Here is an 11,649-nt window from a genome sequence, read left to right on the forward strand (position 1 = left end):
TGGAATTGAGCCAAAGAGGAACAAAGGAGAGCTTCTGTGCATTTCAAAACAAATATATTACTCATTAATTCTCTGTCATGTAGAGGTGAAGTGCTCCTGTACAATCACTATGACTGGTGGCTAATGGACGGGAATTATTTATTAATTCATTCTCTGGCTGGGAGAAGTAGCCAGTTGCTACTTTTGTCAGGTTGACTGTACAATTAATATAATGGTACTCTATAGCTAAGTTGGTAGAGCATGGGTTCTATTCCCAGGACTAGGCATACCCATATGTGCACGCATGACTATAAGTCGCTATAGATAAACACGTAGGCTAAATGGCATACTGTTACATTATAATGGCAGGCAGAAATCGGGTGGAAATTGTACATGAGGGAGACAGACCAGTGTTTCTTCAAAATAAAGATAAACTGCTCCATTCATTCTGTCAGGGAGAAGAAAAGTGTCTTCCTACCTATCGTGTCTGCTTTGCTGAAGCGTCTGGTGACCACGTTGTCTATGTTGCCGTCTTCACACAGCTTCAGTTCTGTGAGGTACACCTCCACCTTGCAGTGCTTCAAACATACCCTGTTCTACCACCTGTCAAAATATGTTGATAGAGTGTCTTACATAATGGCAGATGGCACAAAAAAAACAACTCAAATATTAACAAAATGTTTGTTTCGCAAATTAAACACTTGACAATGTTAAAGTTGTCTTACATGACAGATGACATTTTGTTCAAAGCATTTGCTGTACATGGCATAAGAATGATTCTTTAAACTCATGACCATGTTCCAATATGGGCAAGATATGCATTGCTGATTGATTAAAACGTGCTAAAACTCTTCAACATTGAACAGAGAAGCATTCACCAACATCACCAAGGAAAGAAGAAATAAAGAACAGCATTTGGCATTAGATTAGTCAAGCTCATTATTTGGGACAAACATAAACAAACTAAGAATTTGGCTACCCAGTTAATAGGCCTACCTATACACCGAAAGCATTGTAAGTGTATAAACTAAAAGCTACACTTTCTAACTCCCTTAATAGGAGCGAGTCACAGAGACACTTAATATAGCCCCAGTGCGTAGAGACAGCTGAAGGGTCCATTCCTATTCATTTCACACAGCAACTCCGCTGGTGGCTGGCCCTACACCACACCGTAGGGTACAGACCTGCCAATGCCCCAGGAAATGGCATGGGTCAGCTATAGGCATGGGTCAGATTCACCCACTACCAGACACAACCCACTGCCCTCCTTATAAAATAAATGCCCAGCCATGTGTTCCACATAAGAGATAAAAGGCAAGTTGCAAGTCTCACAGGAAACAAACTGACAGAACTGTTACAAGTTCTAAAGTTCTAAAACAGCTAGGCTAAGAACAAACGAGACCAGATATACCCCGCCCACTCCTTTCTGCTTAGGCTAGGACATCTCTCCCCTCACTCTTAAAAAGACTGATGCTCTCTCAGTTTGACCTCAGTCAGCATTCCTCCATTTAAAAAAATAAGGACACTAGAATCACTCCCCAGGTGATAGCCTCAACACAGAGAACCTGAGTGGAACAGCAAGAGAACCCAGAAAATCAATTCCAACCGCCTGGCAACACGGTAAAATAACCCCCAAAAGTAAGAAAGAAAGGAAAACCTCCTGCATGTTGTATCTCGTAGTTTGCTCCATGTAGCGGTGTTTAAGTCATCCAGAGCGCTCTCTGAAAATAGAAATGGACAGGGCCACTCGATACCCCCAGCAACATACATGGCAAAAAGGGGAGGATCGATGGGGGGGAAAGCACTGCAGCAGTCATGATGCCATGACTGGCCAGATTTGAAGATGCAGAAAGCCATGTCTGGGCTCACGGATGTACAGTAGGCCCAGCTGGCAGTTAGAAATGGCCGAACAAATGTTAGCAGAACAAATCTTGATGTGAGCTACTGGCTTAACTTGTAGTCAGTTGTCAAGAGTTAAACCCAAAGCAAACTGAATCAAAAAGCAACTAACTCATATTAATGTAGCTTACTTCCACTTTATAAAAACAGATCTTCGGAGGACAACATTCCATCAGTAAGCATCTGTGCTCGGGTCCACTTTACGTTTAAAAACCAATTAAGTCCTTATACAGCATGTATTACAAATAATAGCTAGCATATTTGGAATACCGGTAGCGAAATTGTATCAAAATCGCATGACCAGTCCAGCTGTGTTTCTCTTGAAGAAGACTGAGAGAGACAGCCTAAACATTGACATATCTTACGCTTGAGATTCAGTTACGAGCTGGGTAGGCTTTAATATCGATCTAGAAATCAAAGTTTTCCTTTTTCACAATCGTCCCAATCTGACCTGTGTTGAAGTGTATTGATCAATCCAACCCTATAGAACACATCCAAGATTTTGACAGTGAAACTTCTCAATTACTCCTCTCACACCACAATAAGCTTTTCGGCTGCAAGTAGGTTATCAACAAACAGGCCTAACAGCAACCATAGAAATGTAAGTGTGTACTGACCATTATATTTTATCTCATACTATTCACCACTTCACATAAAGTACCTGAGCCGTGATCTTACGGAGCTTCTCTTTCATCTGATTACCGCTGAGGCACTGGTGCTACGTGCACTGTTCCCAATCAGCTCTTTCAGCCGTTCAGTTGCTGAACATTATTTTACTTATTTGACCATTTAAAACAAGATATTGGACCACACCAACCATAATTAGCCAGTAATGTGACCCATCCTTACCTTGCGTGAGATGGCCTCATGTCCCTCCATCAGTGCATACCAGCTCACTAGCTTATTCCAGCCTTCTGTTGGGATCAGGATGTAGTCCAGCTCATCAATGAGGTGCTCCTTGATGGCCAGAACATCCCCAACTACTCACGATAGAAAGAACAGGGTCATGTTCGTCAGGCAACCAACAGAAGAAAATGGACTGACATGGAAGGACTACCCAAACCTGGCCAATAACAGACATTCATTTTTGTTTGTTTGCCATAATGAATATGACCCAGGTTTAGTGGTGAAAAAAGGTTTACTAAAGGGGGGGTTATAATGGGGTCATTCAATTGGGACAGCTTCAATGGTGTTAGCCTCTCATAATGGTAGTTTCTCATACAATAAAACAAAGCAACAGACAGCTTTCTATAGATCAGAGGCAGGCTACCCTTGTCCATTTTCATTGATGTTTACAGAGTCAATTATAGACCTACTTTTTCTGTCATACTTAGCCTATAGACATTGCATGTATAACAGCCTTTAGTTTGATATATTAGTTAAGGTACATCTTGTTCACTGTAAACATCATGTACTGTGTAAAACAGTGGTGGGTTCATCCAGATACACTGGGGATGAGTAAAAGAGATGTTATGAAGCCTCCATTTCCCCTAATCACACCAGAGATTGACAAATATTGCTTCAAAGAGGTCTGAGTGTGGTGCATCATACCACTTGTAAGGAGCCCTGAGTTTTCCACTGGTCCAGGGTAGACATTCTGGTCTCCCATCTGATATTTGTCCCAGCTGTCAAAGCCCACATATTTCTTCCACTGTTTGAACCAGTGGCTGTCCACTAGGTACCTATGTATAAAGAGTGAGAGCACTGATTATTTAGATCTGAGATGACGCTAGATTAGATCTAATACGTTTGGGGTGATAGATTTTATCTGATAAGTACTTTATTTTATTTTTTCAAATAAGTGTGAAGCTCCAAAGTACAGGCCTCAGGTTACAAAAGTATATTTGTTAGAGGAGAGCAGAAGTGGAGAGAGGTTATCAGCAGCTTATTTGTTTTGATTAGTTAAATAACATTCACTGACATTCATTTGGAGTAACGTTAAACAATAGGGATGCACGATATCTCAGTAAGCATATCGGGCGATATTAGCTAAAAATGCCAACAACGCCCCGATGTCTAGTTTAACGCCATTGTGCAAAACTGATGTCAAAGCTGACGTGCATACCTATATAACGTAGGTAGATTAAGTAATGACGCCACGAAAAATACAGCTCTACATAAAACAAAAGCAGAAAAATACTAAGCGCACAGTTCCAACAACTAAACAAGTTCAAGTGGAGCAGTCATTTGAAAGAGTAAGAAAATTTGAGCGAGACAACTCAAAGGCGAAATCCATTAACGCCAAGACAATGGAATTCATTGCCCTTGACAATCAACCATTCTCTGTAGTTAATGATATTGACTTTCGCCGACTGGTCGAACACCTCAAGCCCAGGTACACACTACCAAGTAGGTGCTATTTTTCAGATGTTGCCCTACCTACGCACATCCCTGAGCTACTTGCTATGGGCGTCAATGCTATTAGCTTCACGACTGACATTTGAACCAGCAATGTCAGCCCCATGAGCATGCTGAGTCTGACAGCACAGTGGGTGGACGAGGATTTCGTACTGATGAAAGCCGTATTGCATGCTCAAGAATGTGTTGGTTCTCATAAGGCTACTGACATTTCAATGGCATTTGAGAACATATTTGAAACTTGAACACACGAACAAGCTCCATTCGAACTGACTGAGAAATAAACTAATCAACTGCAGCAGACGCGACACCCTTTGTCGTGGCATTGAAACACCTGCTGACAGAACGTGGGGTTAAAACTTGTAAAAGTACTCTACAAGGGGCTGTGAATAAGCGATTCGGTGGCATTCTCTCAGCCTCTTTACCACCATGCGCGAAGCTAGGTACAAGGACCACCACTTCGATGCAGACAATAAACAAGGTTTACGTGAAATGTTAGATACAGCTGGACAAGATGGAAACAGACAGTGACAACCGGGGAAGAGGCACCGGACAGACAGAGCAGCAACTTCACTGCTTGACATGTATCATGAAATCCTGGTTGAGACTGAACAACAAAACAGCACAGCAAGTAAGTGTAATAAATACGTTTTGATTATGTTTTACTGGTAATTGGGACACGTAAATGCCAACAAAATAACGTTTTGGTCAGTTTGTGTCAACTACTTAACTGTACCAGAATGCTTAATTAGGGCCGATCATTTTAAATATCCGTTGACGTTTTTTGGGGGCAAGGATCATATTTGGATATCGGTTAACAGTTAACTGTTTGATACTGGCACGTTTGAGAGTGTTAGCTCATTAGCAAGCTAGGTAATTTAGACAGGTGCTTTTCACGACTCCTCCCTGATTAGCCAGATGAGCGCACGTCACGGGCAAATCACTTGAACTCAAGCTAGCCAGACTGTAATCGCAAAATAATAAAACCATTGGGGAAATAAATGTATTTTACTAGCTACGTTGGTAACATACCTATGTATAAAAAAATAATAATAATAATACATATGTATCTAGACAATACCATGTTGGCAAATAACTCGGTCACTAGAAACTATGGAATGTAGCGAATCCCACTGGCTGGCTTTAGCTGGCAGACTTGATAGCCAATGGTCTGACTGACTTGCTAACAGTAACTGTCACACCGCTCTCCGCTGGTTTAGCACTTTGACAGCCAACCTGCACCCCCTAAGACCTTTAAAAAGTTATCGGCAAACTCTTACCAAGTATCTCCCTTTCATAGCTGTGTTTTCAGCAGTGCTGCGACTTCTCCTCTCTGGGTATCCATATCAGCCGCTCCTCCTTCCTTAGACATCACCCACTGCATGGTGGGACAGAGAAACGTCATTCACGCACGTAAAACAGCCATTTTCAGCCAATCATCAACCCGAACTGTGCCAAGTAGATAGCGGGGACAGCCGACTTCTAGTGGTTCACAGCATGTCCCTGAATATTGCTAGATCATTCTTGCTCTGATTTATAATATCCATAGAATAGTACTTGGTCCAAGAAGAATTAACAGGAAAATACTTGAATAGACTAGAACAATACTGTGAAGTGATTGTAAAGCTTTCCCTGGTGAAGAGTGATCTCATAAAGATCATAATAGCATACAATGCACTGATATGTTAGGGTTGCGTAAATTCAAATCTGGTATCAGAACAAGTTATAACACTGAGTCACTCTATGTACTTTTATTAGCTAAGTAATAAATGGCAAATGCAACTTTCGTATATACGGGCTCACTGTAATACCACGCAGGGCAGAACAGGGAACTGACAGGATGTACGTAAACAGTTGTTCTTATACTGTGATGGACATAGTTCCAACCCGTCTGTTGGCCTATCACTGTAGAGGCTGAGCGTGGTTTAGACTTGCTCAGCCTATCGCAGGCGCTCAGGCTGGTCCCCGCCTCTTGGCGCTTATTGGAGTCCACCCTCTGTTGATGTATAGATTCTCACTGTTCTGGTATTACCCCCTAGTTATAACAGTTGCTCAGTTCCTACTATTGTGTTGTTCAGTATTTTTCCAGCTCAGTTAAACCTCGTGATGACCACCCCTCCCTATACCTGATTAACCACAACTTTGTAAGATACAGCAAGTCACACCATGTGCTCAATATTGTCACATACAAACAGAAGGACAAAGCATCTGCTGGGCTGTTATCTACAGTTTTGCAACATGCAGGTCACACCATGTTACTCAGTTCTTGTCACACACACAAATAGGCAAGCAGTTGTTTCATGATGATGCTCAAGTGCAGAAATGCAGATACTTCACACAGCCAACATCAGATAATATTTAATCATATATATGGTAATGGCTATAATGTAAAGCACAGAATCCCACAGATATTACACATTTAATGTATTTCAAAACATTGTGCAAAATAAATATGAATGTCTTTTGAATTCATGTTAAACAGAGAATTCAATCATTAAAATAATGTACACATTTTCTATCAGGTTGATAGATCTTGTTAAATTGACAAAGGTGATACAATACATCATCGTTTATCAATGATCCATATTCTAACAAACGGTTATTCATCTCATTTGTAAGTTACAGCTTCATTTTCTTTACCATACCACTGGGCACACACTGGTTGAATCAAATGTTTCCACATCATTTTCGTTTAAGGTTACATCGCCGAGCGCAGGGTTATCAGCTCGCGTCTTTTGTGTTGGGTAAGAATTTGCTTCACTGATTTTCTTCCTTCGTCTCCAGTTGTAGCTAGTGTCACACGGCTGGCTGCGGTGACTTAGTTAGCTTAGTTGCAAGGCTTCGCTAACCTGGCTAGCTCACCGCAAAGGCTTTTCTACTTGGAAGGGTAGAATAACTAGTTTAATCTCTCACCGGCGTTGACTAGACATTGCTTATTGGCCGAGAGCCATACTTTTGGTCGTCGCTAGACCAACATAACGCTAGCTTCCTTTGGCTAACTTTGTCCTAAATAACTAGGCAACTAGCCCACATAGCGAATGCTAGCTATGTTAACATTGCTTCTCTGCGTCTATGTACCAAAAGGTCTATGTGTCTTAAACACTTTCTGTACTGGCATTGAATGTTACGTTTCTACTACTGGTTTACCAGGCCAATTTGATGTTGTTGGAGATGCAAATCGATTTGAGATTGTGCAAGCCTGACCCAGACCTTTGGGATGAGATCTGTGTTGTCACAGGACCCAACCTCCGAGCCTTCAGGAGTGCCGTTCAAGGATGCAGCCGTGCCATGAGCTTTGTGACTCAACCTGTCCGACAGGGAGAAAGCAGATTTCCTTTACGCTTCTCTTGAGCCGAAGGAACTGTTAATGCCGGCTGTCACCTCCATGTGGCAGAAGTGCGAAGGAGGGTAAAGCCTTCAACTAATCTACCCTGGAATTGTGGCTACAGGCCTACCCCTCCTAATGGAAGAAGGGGCGCCCGACCTAGGAGTACACCCCCTGCGGCAGAGAGGGGCAGCCAACAGTTCACTCTGGGTTCTGGCCTGCCTCCTCTCGGTTGGACAACAGAGTTCGACAGGCACATATGGCCACCACTATGGGAAAGGCACATCTGTGCTCCTAAAACCCTTCCCTTTATGCAGCAACTCAGTTTAATGTGTTTGCTCTCAAGGAAGACATAGGTAATCCACTCTACCCTGTTGCAAGAACACACACACTGCAGGAGACGCACCTCTGGGGATGAACAGCTTGCACACCCTTGGCCAAGGGCGTTGCTTTACGCTTTTCCTCCCCTCAGCCTCATCTTGGTAGTCTCGCGATGGCAAGGCAATACAACGAGCCTTGTCAACTCCCGTTATGCAGGGATCTGCTGACCTAAGAAAAAATGTAATTTTACACCCTCACCCGGAAACAATGGCCCTCTGGGCCTGGTCCATGAGAAGATACATTTGGATGCGACAGGCTTCCCTCTTGTCATTGAGATGCTCCAGAGTGCTAGGTCCCCTTCTACATACTGTATGGAAATAAGTGGTGGGTTTATGAGAAGTGGTGTGACCAAAAACAGATACTTTACCAATGCTCTGTATCCAAGGTGTTATGCTTCTACGTGGACAGGAGGAAGGCTTTCTCAACTGTTTAGGTCTATCTAGGCGCTATCTCGGTCTGTCATATAGGCTTCCACAAAAACACGGTGGGAAAACATCCTCTGTCATGTTGTTTCATGAAGGGTGTCTATCCCTTACGTACCGAAATGGCTACCTCCCAGTGGGGGTGAAGGACTCAAACTGTTAATAAGAAGACCCCAGTGACAGCGTTGAAGTGACTCAGTCAATTTAGTAATTTGGGAAATTTACTGAAATTCCAATTCTAGAATTCAAGAGAAAGTGCATCAGGCAGCCAGATAAGCAATGAGAGAGGAACAATCGTGCTCTTTTACACAACAAATGTGTTTTCAGGTATAAAACAAGACAAATTTCAATTACCAAAGCTGTCTTGTTTTTCAATGGACACTGATCTACATGTGTATAATATTGTCTGTATATTTCCAAGTGGTAGATTGTTGTTAGGCCTAATGTAATATTGTATTCAAGGAATCATCTCACAGGGCACAGACATCAATTTAATGTCTTACACGTAGGCTAATTCTTAAGGCTAGGGGGCACTATTTTCACATCCAGGTGAAAAGTGTGCCCAAAGTAAACTACCTGCTACTCAGGCCCAGAAGCTAGGATATGCATATAATTGGTAGATTTGGAAGTTTCTAAAACTGTTAAAATTATGTCTGAGTATAACAAACAACAAACAAACCCCGAGGACAAACCATCCAGGAATGTATTTTTTTTTGAGGTCGGGTTTTCAATGCGTTTTCTAAGGCACTTGCTTGCAGTTCCTATTGCTTCCACTAGATGCCAGTCTTTAGAAATTGGTTGATGTTTTTCCTTTGAGAAATGAAGAAGGGCTGTTCAGAACGAGGGTCAAGTCTAGTGTACTGTTGTGGTTGGGGCGCGCGACCTGCAAGCTCGCTCCACTTTGTTTTCGTCAGGTATTGAACACAGTTTATCCCGTCTTAAATTGGATCGATTATATACATTTAGAAATACCTAAAGTTGGATGAGGAAAGTTGTTTTAAATGTTTGGATCAAGTTTACAGGTAACTATATAAAAGATACTTTGTAGTCATGTTGCGTGAGTTGGAACCAGTGTTTTTCTGGATCAAACGTGCCAAATAAATTGACATTTTGGAGATATAACGACAATTTATTGAACAAATGGACCATTTGTGATGTTTAAATGGACATATTGGAGTGCCAACAGAAGAAGCTCTTCAAAGGAAAGGCATAAATTATATCGTTATTTCTGACGTTTGTGTCACGCCTTGCGGGTTGAAATGTGTCTATAAGTATATATATATATATATATATAGCTCAAAAAAATAAAGGGAACACTAAAATAACATATCCTAGATCTGAATGAATGAAATATTCTTATTAAAATACTTTTTTCTTTACATAGTTGAATGTGCTGACAACAAAATCACACAAAAATTATCAACCCATGGAGGTCTGGATTTGGAGTCCCACTCAAAATTAAAGTGGAAAACCACACTACAGGCTGATCCAACTTTGATGTAATATCCTTAAAACAAGTCAAAATGAGGCTCAGTAGTGTGTGTGGCCTCCACGTGCCTCTATGACCTCCCTACAACGCCTGGGCATGCTCCTGATGAAGTGGCGGAAGGTGTCCTGAGGGATCTCCTCCCAGACCTGGACTAAAGCATCCGCCAACTCCTGGACAGTCTGTGGTGCAACACAGACTGGTGGATGGAGCGAGACATGATCCTCGACTTTGGCGATGTCATTTACAAAATAGCCTCCAATACCCTACTCAACAAATTGGATGCAGTCTATCACAGTGCAATCAGTTTTGTCACCAAAGCCCCATATACTACCCACAATTGCGACCTGTACGCTCTCGTTGGCTGGCCCTCGCTTCATACTCGTCGCCACACCCACTGGCTCCATGTCATCTACAAGACCCTGCTAGGTAAAGTCTCCCCTTATCTCAGCTCGCTGGTCACCATAGCATCTCCCACCTGTAGCACACGCTCCAGCAGGTATATCTCTCTAGTCACCCCCAAAACCAATTATTTCTTTGGCCGCCTCTCCTTCCAGTTCTCTGCTGCCAATGACTGGAACGAACTACAAAAATCTCTGAAACTGGAAACACTTATCTCCCTCACTAGCTTTAAGAACCAACTGTCAGAGCAGCTCACAGATTACTGCACCTGTACATAGCCCACCTATAATTTAGCCCAAACTACCTCTTTCCCTACTGTATTTAATTAATAAATTTTGCTTCTTTGCACCCCATTATTTTTATTTCTACTTTGCACATTCTTCCATTGCAAATCTACCATTCCAGTGTTTTACTTGCTATATTGTATTTACTTTGCCACCATGGCCTTTACCTCATCTCACCTCATTTGCTCACATCGTATATAGACTTGTTTATACTGTATTATTGACTGTATGTTTGTTTTACTCCATGTGTAACTCTGTGTCGTTCTATGTGTCGAACTGCTTTGCTTTATCTTGGCCAGGTCGCAATTGTAAATGAGAACTCGTTCTCAACTTGCCTACCTGGTTAAATAAAGGTGAAATAAATAAAAAAATAAAAAATGACGTCCCAGACGTGCTCAATTGGATTCAGGTCTGGGGAACGGGCGGGCCAGTTCATAGCATCAATGCCTTCCTCTTGCAGGAACTGCTGACACACTCCAGACATGAGGTCTAGCATTGTCTTGCATTAGGAGGAACCCAGGGCCAACCACAACAGCATATAGTCTCACAAGGGGTCTGAGGATCTCATCTCGGTACCTAATGGCAGTCAGGCTACCTCTGGCGAGCACGGAGGGCTGTGTGGCCCCCCCAAAGAAATGCCACCCCACACCATGACTGACCCACCGCCAAACCGGTCATGCTGGAGGATGTTGCAGGCAGCAGAACGTTCTCCACGGCGTCTCCAGACTCTGTCACGTCTGTCACATGTGCTCAGTGTGAACCTGCTTTCATCTGTGAAGAGCACAGGGCGCCAGTGGCGAATTTGCCAATCTTGGTGTTCTCTGGCAAATGCCAAACGTCCTGCACGGTGTTGGGCTGTAAGCACAACCCCCACCTGTGGACGTCGGGCCCTCATACCACCCTCATGGAGTCTGTGTTTCTGACCGTTTGAGCAGACACATGCACATTTGTGGCCTGCTGGAGGTCATTTTGCAGGGCTCTGGCAGTGCTCCTCCTGCTCCTCCTTGCACAAAGGCGGAGGTAGCGGTCCTGCTGCTGGGTTGTTGCCCTCCTCCACGTCTCCTGATGTACTGGCCTGTCTCCTGGTAGCGCCTCCATGCTCTGGACACTACG

The 11,649-nt window shown here is 42.9% G+C and overlaps 1 pseudogene across 1 annotated transcript in view; it reads right to left on the reverse strand.

The window, feature by feature from the left end:
- LOC109896332 (ubiquitin carboxyl-terminal hydrolase 15-like) overlaps positions 1-8,977 on the reverse strand; it is a 48,765-nt pseudogene extending 39,788 nt beyond the window's left edge. The window contains exons 1-4 of the transcript XR_004210939.1: positions 5,517-8,977; positions 3,430-3,560; positions 2,728-2,858; positions 458-582 (exon numbers count right to left, since the gene is read on the reverse strand). The product of XR_004210939.1 is annotated as a ubiquitin carboxyl-terminal hydrolase 15-like (transcript). The remainder of the gene's footprint in view (positions 1-457; positions 583-2,727; positions 2,859-3,429; positions 3,561-5,516) is intronic.
- Positions 8,978-11,649: the final 2,672 nt, after the last annotated feature.

The sequence above is a fragment of the Oncorhynchus kisutch genome, linkage group LG9, assembly GCF_002021735.2.
Source record: "Oncorhynchus kisutch isolate 150728-3 linkage group LG9, Okis_V2, whole genome shotgun sequence".
NCBI lineage: Eukaryota > Metazoa > Chordata > Actinopteri > Salmoniformes > Salmonidae > Oncorhynchus > Oncorhynchus kisutch.